We start from the raw sequence: 10,340 nt of genomic DNA, 5'->3' as shown, positions 1-10,340 counted from the left end.
TAATAATTAGAGTGGACTAAGATGGGCAGTAGAGTCCACGCGTGCACGCTGCCTTGTCACGAGCCGCGAGCCCCGCTCCGTGCATCGTGTCTTGTGACCCGTGCCCCGCGCCCCGTCCGTCGGGTGCAACGTGTCAAAAGGTTCACGATGGACCCGACGCATAACGAGTGCTAAAAGGTCCACGACGGACCCTGACGTATACCGGGTTCCAAACGGTCCATGTTGGACCCGACGCATAGCGGGTGACAAAAGGTCCCCGATGGACCCCGACGCATCATGTGCCAAAAGGTCCACGATGCATCCCGTGTAATAGCCGAGACTTAGATTTCTCGGGAATTATGAAATAAAATACTAGAACTTTGATTGACGAATGACAGAGTATTTTTATTTCTTGAATAAGGGTACAAGTACAACTTCAGAAATTTCAAAACCACCAAATTTCAAGTGTTTGGAATTAAATACACACCAATAAACTTTTACATGTTAAGAAAAAGAGAGAATTTCAAATAGAAACCCTATCTCTTTACAAATGAAACTACTAGCTTCGGGCCCTTCTTCTAGCATGGTTTCGGCCCAGTTTCCGATGGCCCGTTGGGCTGAACAGACGAGACAGCAACCGAGAAGAGTCAGCCTCTTGTCCCTGCCAGAAAACAACAAGATAAACAAGAGGTTACATAAGACACTAAAGCTTTTAGTTGGCAAAGTAAGCAAGGATAAGGAACAAACCTACTTTGAGCTTTGAAGACCAAAACTTACCGAAAAAAAAGAAAGGTAAGAGGTTGCTTTATCCCTGCACTCCACGGCTCACACCAGCCAAACGAGCAGCCACCAAGCACGGCAGTTCGGCACCGAGTTCGGCAGTTCGCCACCAAGCACGGCAGTTCGGCACCGAGCTCGGCAGTTCGGCACCAAGCTCGGCAACTCCGTGATCTGGAGAGAAAGATCAAAACATGAAGAAGAGCTCGGCTGTTATGACAACTCGTTTCAACAGCCGTTAGATCTCCTCAATCGTTTACAGAGACAACAAGAGAAGTGTATTAAGAAAGGGAAGGGGAAACAATACCTTGCAGAAATGTGAGTGAGTGTTGGACCGAAAGAAGCAAACTCCAGCCAGCAGGCTCCCCTCCAGCTAATACTCTGCAAAGCTGCAGATAACAGCCCTTGCTTTCCCTACCCAAACCGGTTATAGTCCGGAAATCAGCCCCCACAGTGCCACCTCTAGTGTGCACCTGCAAAAGAAGACAAAATTCATGAATGAATCAGAGTACAAGGCCGCACAAAACACCAAAATCAGTTAAAGAATGCTGCAAGGTCAGCCAAGTACCTCAGTCATTGTGCAGCTTTCAGTTACAAGCTGTGCATAAATATGCCAATCTCCTCCTCAGTTCCATCCCCCACCACACAACAAACTAGTTACTAAACGGAGCAGCAAGCGGAGGAGCAAGAGAGGTCAAGACCAAGGAAGGGAGTAGCTTAGCAAGTTCAGCGGGGTTACAAGGGAAAGGTAACACCCATCAGCTTAAATCTCAAGTTTAATGGCATCATTCGAGCATGATAGAAACAAAACATGGAAACGATTTATGATAACATGAGAATCTGAGAAATCAGTAAACCTCCCTTGCACATACCCCAGCCTCATTAGGATGCATGTCTAGGGTAGTGTAGCACTTTTGAGACTGGAGGAAAGGAACCATGGAATGGTGTCTTCCACACAGAATCAGTCACATAGAAGCACAACCACATTGCTTATCAAACGCGAACTAGGACTAGACTATGACAAGAGAAAGAAGATAACTAGTAGGAACTTAGCTTCGGCGAGGCGACTGCCTGATTAAACGGCGCACTGCTACGAGGGTCTCCGCAGCGGCAGAACCGCCGTCTGCGTGTCACCCCTAAGCCGAGGGGTCCAGCGTCGCCGAAGGGAGGAAGATGGAGGCGACGGCAGCGTGGACCGAGGGATGCCGCTGAAGGACGGAGAATACGACGTCTTCCCTCCACGGGTGACCCCTCCGCGAACAAAACGTCGTCAAGATTGTCCGTACAAGGTTATGCCTCAAAGGGGGAAGAGATGGTGGGTAGTGGGTCGCCGGTTAGACAGCGACGAGTCCTCCACCTCCCCAGGTTTCCGAATTTTAGACCCCTTCTTGCCGGCGAGGAGCGCTGAAGGTGGCGGGGTGCGAAATCGCCGAGAGGAAGGAGAGAAAGGGGGCTAGGGTTCCTCATTTTCAATTTGGGGATTTTTGAGAAATGAGAGAGAGATAGTGACGATGGTTGGTGAAGGGGGTATTTGGGCCTTTTCCACTATTCATCACTTGGGCCTGGAATTAATTAAGCTGGGCCAGATTAAATGAGAAGAAGAAAAGAATTGGGCCAATTAGTTAAGCTGGACCGAAAATGCTTAATGAAATAATACCTTGGCCCAGATTAAGTAAACTCCTTGCTGGACTTAAGAAATTAGTTCTTGGTTTAATACTTTTAGTGAAGAGCCTCTTTTCAAGTATAATGGAAATTATTTCCTAAGCCACGGAAGAAAAGAACTTATAAGCCGTGCGTGAAATAAAAGCCAGTGAATAATTAAAGCGGACTTTATTAGTCGCAGAAAGTATTTCTTAAAATACTTAAGATAATCCGAGAATTCTAATACCGAACGGGTCAGCCGGTTACAGAACAAATTAAATCACCGATTTAAAGATTTAAGACTTCTAATTTTAGAAGGCAGAAATTAAAATAATAAGCACACGCTTAGGCATGCATTCATGCAAGATTTTTGAGGTCTAATTTAAATATATTAATTTTGTAAAGGAACGTCGTCGTTCGACGCATAATCTCAGAACAGGGGAAAGCACCTATTTTGCAAGAGTTAAGCAATTGAGGTGTGGGCTTCTTTCTTTTTTTTTCTTCGCAGAACTTTATGAGAAAAAGCATGAATATTTGAATGAGTTGTCGTGCCATATTTTGTTTTTGTGATTGCCAATCATGTTAAATCGAATTCGGGTCCCAGTAGGTCAGTAAATCCTACTCGGACTAGTGTACACTTACGGACCGTGAGCTAGCGCCAGGTTGGCCGGTCTAGGGGTCGTGAGCTGGCGTAACGTTGGCCGACCCAGTGATCGTGGAATGTGGCCACATTCCCAATTCACACAGCTTGACATGGTATATCATCAGAAAGTTAAAAGACTGCAGTCTATTTCAGAAAGAAATAACAGATTTTAGTGACCGGGACTTGTTTTCAGAAAAACCCCGCGTTCACTCAGCTTGGCAGACAATTAAAAGAAAAACAGTTTTCGGCATAAGCCACTGAGTATATCAAGTACTCAGCCCTGCATATTGTTTTCCTAAATGTGCAGGTTGATCGATCGAGGCAGAGGAGGTGTTGGGACTGAAGATGAAATAAAAGAAGGGTAGCTAGTGTAGTATGTCTCCATACATGTTATACTTGTCTTGGAACTCTTCCGCTGCATAGACCTAGCTTTGTCTCAGTAAAGACAATGTCCCCCTTTTCACTCTGATGTAAAAATTTGCTATTTTGATGACTTTTAGACAGTATTTCCTAAATTTCAGTAATTATGATGATGTGTTGAGACCGTTTAGAATTTTTAGTCGCGAAATAGCTGCGCTTTCTTTGACTAGGAAGTTGTGGTCGTGACATCCCGTCATGTATCGTGTCCAGATGCATCATGTCTTTCCAGCTCCTGTAACGACTTGTAACCCCGGCAATTACAGTCAAGCTATCATGACACACATAATGGTTGTTGACTCCATCAATGCCCAATGGGTGGACTTGGCCTATAAATAGGCAATCACTCCATGCATTGCATACTACACACAACATGCAAGCATATCATTTGCATAGCTCTCTCCCACTCTCTGCATAGTCTTCCGTCGAAACTCTGCCCTCACCATCATCCAGTTCGTCGGAGCTTTTTCTGTTTGCGGCGATGCTACGAACATGACGAAGCCGTTTTATCTTTGGGGACGACATGCCAATCCGAGAGCAATACTGGGGTGTATCTCGTGTTGCGGAAAGATGACTCCTCGACTTTGCTTACAAATTACATCTAAGGTTTATTTATAGTTTCTGATTTGTATTTTCGTTTCAGTTTACTTCCATTTAATTTCTCCATTCTTCATTGAGTTGTATTACGTCCGGTTAGTGTATCTTTGTATTAAAGTTAGTCGTTCCAGAAACCAACAATGGCGGACTTAGAGTCTGCGTTGACTCCATCCCCTCAATGATGTGAACTACACCTATAAATAGGGTAGTCATTCCAAACATTCAACACGCCATGTACAAAGCATCATTCTCTTCATACAAGCTCTCTCATCTGCATTGTCTGTTGTCAAAGCTCTGCCCTCGCCATCATCAAGCTTGTTTCGTCTACGGTGCTACAACGAACAAGACGTGGTCATTTTATATTTGGAGACGACACGCCGATCTAAGAGCACTTGGGTAATTACGTTGTTCTTCTTTTGGATTGTATTACACTTGGATAGTGTTTTTGTATGCCAATTTTTACTACAAATCATTAATAATCATCTTGGAAAACTCGGAAAAATAATTCTTCAAGCCACAAAAACAAAACAAGGACATAAATAATACTACTAGACTAAAACTTGTCAAGCTAAACAAATGTTCCCTTTCAAAACTATTACTGGGCATCACAAACGTTTTCAAGATGCTCTATGGCTAGTATACTGGATGCCATAAAAAAAAAGGTCCACCATTTGAACTTGACTTCTTTCTTATTTCTTGTCTTGAGGCACTGTTGCCATCTCTTGCTTTCTATTACTAGATGTAGCTCTACTAGTAGATGGAATGACAACCATAAACACCTCATCAACTTGCGTAATCAACTTCCCATGCTTCTACATATCCTTAAAGTCCTATAATGTTGTACATGTCTTTCAGCAACATACATATCATGAACTCGGTAGAACTTCAAGGAGCTGAAAGGATATCAATTTAAGAAATTGGATTAGTAACTTAAAGATGGTAATCGAGAGATGTAGGATTCATAAGGCGATGCATATTTGAGAAGGTGTTTGGGAGTAGAAAGATTTTTTGTATTTCTTATGTTGTTTACAATGTAATTCAACACCTCATTATATAGGTGAGAATATAGTCTTTCTAAAGCAAATACAATCAATGGTAATCAATCTATTTTTAGACAATAGTGCAATCAATTATTCTTCAATCTTCTCTCAATTATTCTCCTTTTGATATGTTTTGACCCTCCCACTCAAGTTGAGCAATGGTATCTCCGATGCTTAATTTGCCTAATATCTCTTTGAAGACTTTTGGGTGAACTGCTTTAGTCAATATGTCCGCAAGTTGTTCTTCAGAACGAACAAACGGGAACTCAATAATGCTTCCTTCTAGTTTTTCTTTGATGAAGTGACGGTCAACTTCCACATGCTTTGTTCTGTCGTGTTGCACTGGGTTTTCTGAGATACTAATAGGTGCCTTGTTATCACAGAACAGTTGGCTCTTTCGAGTAGGTGGGAAGCCAATTTCCGTGAGCAATCTTCTTAGCCATAGGATTTCCATGAGTCCACTTTTCATTCCTCGGAACTCAGCCTTGGCGCTAGACAGAGCTACAACCTTATGTTTCTTACTCCTCCAAGTAACCAAGTTGCCCTCGATGAAAGTGAGGTAGCCTCCCGTGGATTTTCTGTCCACTGTATTGCTTGCCCTGTCAGCATCGGTGTATCCGTCAATCTCTAAGTCTTCTCTTTTTGCTAGAAATATTTCATAGCCTACAGTCCCTTTCAAATCTCGCACGATTCTCAGTGCGGCCTCCATGTGGTTAGCTTATGGTCTATGCATAAACTGACTTATAATGCAGACGGCATACGTGATGTCGGGTCTGGTATGTGAGAGATAGATGAGTTTTCCTACAAGCCGTTGGTACCTTTCTCTGTCTGCGAGATCAACTCCTTCTTCTATTTTCAGGCCATGGTTGGGGATCATCGGAGTGTCTGGGGGCTTGCATTCGAGGAGACCCATTTCTGCCAATAAGTCCAGAACGTACTTCTTTTGCCTTAGAAATATTCCGTGTCAGGATCTCAACACTGTTAGGGTTTGTATACTAGAAATCACCTTTCGAGTGATTGAATACTGTAAAACTCTAATTATTTTTGCAACAGATTATTTTTGTCATAATGTTGTTATGTTTTACATTTAATGGATGTTTATTGCATATTTAAATGTATAAGCGAACGTAACAAAGTCTAAGTCTTTGTTTTAGTAGACCGGTTGTGGACCGCGTCCAATTTAAGGTAACACGGTCAGTTCTAAACAAAGAAAAATAAGAATTTCACAACCTAGATAGGCCTAGACTACCTATCGTGAAAGGTTGCACTGTCAGTCCGATGATTTCTAAGCCTTATTGAAATAAGATGACGTTGGTGTGGTATAGCACTGAATTGGATCTAAACGGAAAGACGAGTCTTTATGCTATCTACTGAAAGACGAGGTCTTGATAATTAATTACTTAATCCCTTCAAACACTTCTATCCCCAGGAAGTATTTCAGTGTTCCTAGGTCTTTCATCTCGAATTCTCTAGATAAGTTTTCCTTCAAACTCTGGATTTTTTCTACATCATCTCCAGTAATCATCATGTCATCAACGTAAATAAGCAGACATGTTACCTTGTTATCTCTCCTTTTTGTGAAGAGTGTGTGGTCGGATTGACTTTATTGGAATCCATGTTTGAACATTGCCTGAAGAATCTTCCGAACCAGATCCGTGGAGATTGCTTCAAACCATACAAGGTTTTTCGTAGTCGGCACACTTCTCCTCCTCCAAATGTTTCTGATAACCCCGGTGGATCTTCCATGTACACTTCCTTGTCCTTTTCTAACTCTCCATGGAGAAAGGTGTTGGTCACGTCGAACTGGTGGAGTGGCCAGTCTTTGCACACTGCTATAGACAGTAGTGCCCGCACAGTATCCATCTTCGCTACTCGGGAGAATGTTTCTTCATAATCCACTCAACATAATTGAGTGTGGCGTTTGCAACGAGTCTCGCCTTGTACCTCTCGATTGAACCATCTGCTCTTCTTTTTATGGTGAATATCCATCGACATCCAACTAGCTTCTTCCCCTTTGGCAATGTGCATTTCTCCCATGTGCCATTTTTTACTAGGGTATCTATCTCCTTCTTCATGGCTTCTCTCCAGTGTTTGTGTTTGCTGGCTTCTTCAAATGATTGTGGTATATCTTCTTCCTCATAAAAGGCAGTTTCGAAAGCCAGAGCCATTTCTGACATGTGACTTTGAGCAATATTTGATACTGCATATTTTGCTTTTCTCCCTTTCCAGTCTGGTGAGTATCGTCGAGAAGGGATTCCCCTTGTACTTCTTCGGGGTAGCTCATATGGATCTCATCCACTTCTTCCACTGGCTCCATGCTCCTCATTATTGCTCCTATCTAGATTAGTGTTTTCTGAAGGCATATTATCAAAGTCTGAACTGTTTACCTCAGGAATTGGAGGCGGGGTTGATGGCCGGACAATGTCATTTTGTTCTTCGTTCTGTACTACAGGACTTGACTGCCCGACGGTGTCACTAACTTCCTCATGTGGACCAACTTCTATGACAGGGCTTGGCTGTGACTCTCCCCCTATCTGGTGTTCCCCTGGATGTGGCTCTCCCCCTAAGTGGTGGTTCCCAATATCTGGTAGCCAATCTAGGAAGTCATTATTTGGATTATTGTGTGAAGATTGTGTCTCCCCCTGACTCCTAGATTGGGTATAGAAATATTCCCCCTCCACAAAATCACAATTTATGGTGGTGTGCATTCGACCGGTTGTTGGGTCATAGCATATGTAGCCTTTTTGATTTTTTCCATAGCCAAGAAAGATACATTTGAGGGCACAAGGATCAAATTTGGAGCGTTCGTACTTCGGGATGTGAACAAAGACAGAGCAGCCAGAAACCCTAGGCTCAAGAGATAAGGATGATGGAATTTCAAAGTGGTTAGAAAAAATATCCGAAGGTGTTTTGAAGTTGAGAATTCTAGTGGGTAGGCGATTCATTAGGTATACTGCAGTGGCTATCGTTTCGGGCCAAAAAGAGTTTGGTACTTTGGATTCAATTAGGAGGGCTCGGGTAATTTCAAGGGTATATCGGTTTTTTTCTTTCGGCTACCCCATTTTGTTCTGGAGTGTATGCGCACGAGGTTTGATGGACTAAACCCTTTATCCTAAAAAATTCTTGCATGTTTTTATTGACGAACTCCCCCCATTGTCGGATCTAAGAATTTGGATGCTATGAATATACTGATTTTGAATAAGGTTATAGAAATCAACAAATTTATCAAAAACTTCATGCTTATTCTTTAAAAAATAGATCCAAGTCATGCGAGAGTAGTCATCAATATAAAGCACAAAGTATCGAAAACCTTGTCCCCCAATGATGGGGGCAGGACCCCAAACATCAAAATGTACTAAAGTAAAAGGATATTTCATTCATGTATTGTTTAACTTGAAAGAATGTCTATGGTTTTTGGCCAACACACAAGTATCACAATGAAAGAAGTTTATAGAAGTAACTAAGCTAGGAAAAAGTAGGCGAAAATATCCCAAGGATGGGTGCCCTAACCGACGATACCAAAGCCAAGCCTGCCTGTCTGTCGGTCCGGGAGTTAGTATCATCGCAACACTATGTTGGGCTATCTCGTCCACATAGTACAGACCGCGTCGCTCAGTGCCACGCCCAACTATCGTCCCCGTCTTGATATCTTGTAATATGCAAAATTGAGGTTGCATTAGTAATTTGCATTTCAACTCCTTGGTGACATGACTTATAGACAAGAGTTTATGCGACAATGACGGGACATATAGACAATTAGATAGACATAGAGTGGGCGAAATGTTTATCGTGCCCGCTCCCATGACTTGTGCTAGGTCCTTACTGGCGGTTTGGACATGGGATTTTTTGGAAGTAGAGATGGACACAAAATCTGAGGCTTCAAATGAAATTGTATCGGTTGCCCCACAATTAAAAATCCAGTGAGGGTCTTTATGGCCTGATATGGGTGTGGAGGAACATGCGAGGGCATCGAACGAGTTTCGACAGGTATAGAGAACTCATATGTGATAGTTTAGGAAGATCGGGGTGTAATCTGCAAGGTTTTGGCAATGTGGGGGTTATTTTGGAATATTGTTGAAGTCTGGGGTGAGTTTTGTGAGTCTGATGTGAGGTGGGGGTCAATTCGGAGTTTTGGGTATTTTTGGGGTGTATTATGGGTGAGGGTTTGGGATCCGTGGTCAGTTCGGTATTTCGGGAAACTGGTGGGGTGGGTTTGGAATTTTGGGGAGTTGGTGGTATTTAAAGGTTTGGGGTCACAAACCCTAGCCTCCTCCGCCGCCATCACCGTGCTGCCTGTGGGAACCCTAGCCCCCTTCTCAGCCTCTTTGCCGCCGCTACTACCGCCGATAATGTTTCCGACTGGTGATACCGTACCTTCGGACCACGTTCTTGCTACTGAGACGGAGGCGACTGCCTACTTTCCTTCTGTGTGATTCTCGTTGTTGCTTCCATTGCCGCCGCTGCCATCCGCTGATTTTTCGGTGTAGGTGGCGCGATCAATGGCGACGGCCACCGATGCTCTTCCTCCTTTATTCCATCCTGCGTTTCTGGCCTGTCTCGCCTTCTTCATCTCCTCCCACCACTCCGGGAACCCGTGGATGTGGAAGCATGTGTCTTTGGTGTGTTTCTTTCCTCCACAATGACTACACACTAATTTACTTTTGTCTTCCTCTTTTCGGTAGCTAGGGTTTCCGTCATGGTTTGGGTTTCTCGGTAGCTGGTGGTGTTGTGTGGGGAGCGGCCGATTTCTGTCGAATACGGATAGTTCGACTCCTATTCCGGACTCCTTGGGTTCTAGATTGAGTAGCTTCTCATTGACGGACTCTCTCATGACCAGTCTGTATGCCTTCCTAGCCGTCAGTATTGGATCCATATTCAGGATCTCTCTTTTGATTTTATCGTATCAGTGGTCATCTAATGCCCATACGAACTGGTACAATCTATGTCTCTGTGTATTCTGGTTGTATTTCTCGATACTGGATGGAGTGTCCATTGGGTAAGGATCCCTGGAGTCAATTGAGATCCATAGATCTTGGAGTTTTTGCCATAGATTCTCTAACGATAGATTCCCCTGTCTGATGTTGTAGGCTTGTCTGTCCAGGTCCAAAATTTGGAATTGGTTGGCGCCACTTCCGTACGTTGTGGCCAGACTATCCCATAAGTCGTAGGCCGTTTCGTATTGGGAGACCTCATTGACGAGGCTAGCGTCAATGATGTTTATGATACAATTGAAACAGCAATCGTCT

At 43.5% G+C, this 10,340-nt stretch overlaps 1 long non-coding RNA gene across 1 annotated transcript; it reads right to left on the bottom strand.

Moving 5' to 3' along the window:
* Positions 1 to 439: 439 nt before the first annotated feature.
* Positions 440 to 1,741, bottom strand: LOC121755166. The gene is made up of 4 exons (XR_006040646.1): positions 1,325 to 1,741; positions 1,064 to 1,229; positions 757 to 930; positions 440 to 640 (listed from the first exon to the last, which is right to left on the bottom strand). It is a non-coding gene; the product is annotated as an uncharacterized LOC121755166 (long non-coding RNA).
* Between the last annotated feature and the right edge of the window lie 8,599 nt (positions 1,742 to 10,340).

This window comes from Salvia splendens, chromosome 11, assembly GCF_004379255.2.
Source record: "Salvia splendens isolate huo1 chromosome 11, SspV2, whole genome shotgun sequence".
Classification (NCBI taxonomy): Eukaryota; Viridiplantae; Streptophyta; class Magnoliopsida; order Lamiales; family Lamiaceae; genus Salvia; species Salvia splendens.
The sequence above is the reverse complement of the archived record's forward strand: the minus strand, read 5'-3'. Positions and strand labels throughout refer to the sequence as shown.